Raw genomic sequence first — 3947 nt, forward strand, 5'->3', positions numbered from 1 at the left:
ACACAACCAGGGGCTCTATTGCAACCAACCTACTTGCACACTTTACTTTTTCTTTATTTCACTAATAAACCAGGTTGTGGACCCGAGCTGCTCAGCACTGGCCTTCTTGACTGCAGCAAAATAAATTCTGCTACAAGACCAGGCTCAGAGTGCAACCAACCTATTTGCACACTTTACTGTTTCTTTCTTTCACCAATAAATCGGGGGAAAGCACAAATGCAGTCCCCCACTACCAGAAATAAATGCAATTGAGTATCCCGCATTTGGGGATATCACAGGGGTCAGCAAATCCAATGTGCAATGGATGAGCCTTACCCTGGGAGATCTGCCTTTCTGATCACAGATTTTCCACTGCCAGTTAAGTATGAGTTGCAAGTGAAAGGGCATGGGTTGGGCCTGTTCTAGAATCCCTGCTAATTGAGGGTGAGAAGGCAAGCCCTGACCCAGCCTTCCCGCAAGCCCTGAGCATCTGCTGAGTTGTCTGTCCCATGTGTAGGGGGAAGCTCCGGCAGGCAGAGCCGAGCAGTAGAGGCACATTGTAGCACAGTTCCTTTCTCCCATCAGGCCCTGCTCAGCCCGAGATTTGCATACATTCGGACCTGGCCGCCAGCTAGCAGCTCCAGTCGGATAGCAGGAGGGCCCGAGCAGGCCGGTTGCTATCTGCCCACTGGTCTGTCACCCCAGACAGGCCCATGACCCTCCTGAGCCGACAGGTCACCCCGCTTAACAAGAGTGGCCACAGCCATCAGCCCACCACAGACACACATGAAGAGTGCGCAAGCACTGTCTCAAATTCAATTTGCAGGCAGGCTGGACGCCGCAGTGGGCCAGGTGGGTATTATAATTTCACCCGGCGCCAGCCCCCATGCCCAGCCTGCCCGCAAATTCTTCGACTAGTTGCAGGCAGCTAATCCCTTATATCATCGATCACTCAACACAGGAATAAGTAGCTCCTCTCTCCACTCAGCACCGCGGGCCGCAGGCAGGGTCAGGTGCATGCCTGCACGCAGTCAGCTCATAGACATGACTTCTGCTCCTCCTGCCGGGCTGGCTGCAAACAAAATGGAGGGAGCCAGCCCAACAGCACGCACATGCTGTGCGTGTAATTTTGAATTCCATGCCCCCTTGCTCCTCATTAGAGGATTGCATAGGGGTAGAAACCAATTGGCAGGGTTAGCAAGCCAATAGCCATGGGTAGCACTTGCTACCCCTGGCTACCCCTAAATGACGGTTATGTGCACTCCTGTGTATTCTCAGAAACAAGGATACTTTGCAAGGCCAAGTTCAAAGCCAATCTTCATGGCAGAAGGCATGGGCAATGAGAGATGTTGGGCTAATTGGGTGGAGACGTGGAGTCAGGCCCATCTCCTTGCACCTGGGTCTGGGCTTACGTGCTACTAAGTGAACCGGATGTTCCATCCTGGCACAAGCATGCCAACCAATTGTAATCCATATAATGAAGGATCTTATAGTTTGATAACCAATAAGAAACCGTGTATCTAATGTTTCTGAAAATTACATGTTTTAGAGTTGGGCATATGTTGTCCACCTGACAGTGGGCAGCCAATTATAATCCTAGATCTTATAGATAATATACTTAGATGTTCCCCTTAAGCCAATCCTGATCCCTAGTAAGTTTTTCATTATTTGCCATGTAGTATGTTGTCACCTCTGATGTATTTTTGATATATAACCTCTGTTTTGTGAAAAGATTGCTGAGAGAAATCGAGCGCATGTCTGTTGATGTACCTAGTAACTCCCTGTTGTAGATGATTGTTAATAAAACAGTACTTTGCCATCTTCCTGAGTTTGTTCAGTTATTAGGACTCAATTCTGTGTGATCCTATCTATTACATGCATGTTCCTAAAGGGCCCTAAACTCAATGGGCCTCATTCCGAGTATGGCGGTAAGGGATAGCGGCCACCGGTACCGAGACCGGTGGTGGTAATCCCTTACCGCCATACTCCGAGTTCCCTCTGCGCCCTCGCCCTTAACGCCTGCTTTGAGCAGGTGTTAAAGTCGAGGGCGCAAAGGGGCCTCCAAGCCAATAACGGTGACCGTATGGGGGCTCATTTGGGAATGGGGAAGAGCCTTGGTGAATGGGGAATTACCGCCCCGCCAACCTTGGAATGGGGCGGTGATTCAGCCATCCACCAAGGCGCTGCCGGTCCGGGTACGGCGTCAACCAAGGCGTTAATAGCGCCATTGGTTAGCGCCGTACTCGGAATGAGGCCCAATGTATTTTATTTCATTTTTAGCATGTTAATAACTTACAAATGACACACACAACGAAATAAACATATATGTACATGTTTTCAAGAAAATGTTGTATTTTAAATGTTAATTTCTTTTCTGTACCTATATATATATATATATATATATATATATATATATATATATATATATTAATCACTTTCTTTTCAATACCCATGTGAACAGGGTGTCTCTGGAATGGCCCTCATGTCCCCTGAGTGAATGTCAGCCCAAAGAATGTGAAACGAAAGATGCAACTCGCTGTTCGGCCAATCACCAGGCTTACCAGTGTATCCCACATATGCAAAGAGATATTCCCTCAGATGACCCTTTAAAGCTTATCCAGTTGACGGCTTCGAAGAGACAGGTGCCTCATCGATGGAACAGATTGATGACAAGGTCCAGCTATGATGATGTCACTAGTGACAACACGACATAGCAGAGTTGGTCACAAAGCAAATTTGCATTCCTGCACAAAGATATGCAAACATGCACATGTATACATGAAGAACATGCTTACACCTTCTATAGATAGAGGACAGATACATGTACATACTGTCAAGAGCTTTTCCTTTCTTTAGCAAAATGCAGAAACGCAAGAGAGCCAAACATAGGTGGATCAAGCTTGCAACCCCTTTATCGCAGCTAAACTTAAGGATCTACGGGAACGCATAAGGAACCTACAGGGCTCTATCATGACTAACCGCTAAGAAGGTATTAGAACACCTAGGGAAACCATAGAATGAATGTGGTAAATACACGTGAAACCACATGCCTCAAATACATGGATAGAGAAATGCAGTCTCTGCCGCATGAAGCACAGAGATGGTGTTCGCAGCCAAGGACAAAGCCTGGGGGTCCCGCTCCAGCCAATCCAGATGATCATATCATGGATTGGTGTAGAATGTTGCACGGGCCAATTGTCTTTGTGCGACCCTGCAACAAAGTAATCAATAGTTTTGTGGGGAAGTCTCAGGCGAAGCCACCTGACATTGGAAGACCAGTGAGAATCCAGATGTATGTGGGTTACATAGGTAGAATGCCTGAGCTAATCAATAGGGGAGTCCCGTAGGTTTTTGTGGATGGTGTTAATGTATGCAACGTCACCATGATTCAAAACTGGGTGACACAGGCTCAGAAGCTGTGATTGCCAGAGATTTGCGGTTTCCTGTATGATCCCTGTCTATTGGAGAATAAAATACAGTATAATTTGCCCCATGGCTGAGTCCTCCGTTATAGCCGGGGGGAAGGTTTCAGATGGGCCCTAGATACTCTGCTAACTTGTGATATTGTTGATGCGAACACCCCCGTCCTCTGGCATACTATTACTCGTGTATGAACATTCTAAAATATATTCTAATACTTAGTTGTTCCTTGTTTTAAAGCACCTCTCATGCCATTTAGAAAACAATACATGTACATATTTTTCTTACAATTAAACAATTGAGTGTTTACATATTTTTATTTTAAAACATAAATAATTAGGGTTCAACATATGTTGCTTTCTATTAATTTCTACTAATTGTTTTGTAAATGTGTATACAGATTATATTATAGTGAACATATATAAGATATATTTTGCACAAACAGGAGAATTCTAAGCAGTGTACTATTCATTATTCAAATATCACCTTTTACCAACGTACTACAAAAGAAAGCTTCACAAGCAGTGATATGATGCATGAGCAGCTGT

At 45.4% G+C, this 3947-nt stretch overlaps 1 non-coding gene across 1 annotated transcript; it reads right to left on the bottom strand.

The window, feature by feature from the left end:
• Positions 1–201: 201 nt before the first annotated feature.
• Positions 202–366, bottom strand: LOC138474898 (U1 spliceosomal RNA). Its single transcript, XR_011269121.1, has one exon. It is a non-coding gene; the product is annotated as a U1 spliceosomal RNA (small nuclear RNA).
• Positions 367–3947: the final 3581 nt, after the last annotated feature.

This window comes from Ambystoma mexicanum, chromosome 8 (genome assembly GCF_040938575.1).
Source record: "Ambystoma mexicanum isolate Mex_15411 chromosome 8, UKY_AmexF1_1, whole genome shotgun sequence".
NCBI classification, from domain to species: Eukaryota; Metazoa; Chordata; class Amphibia; order Caudata; family Ambystomatidae; genus Ambystoma; species Ambystoma mexicanum.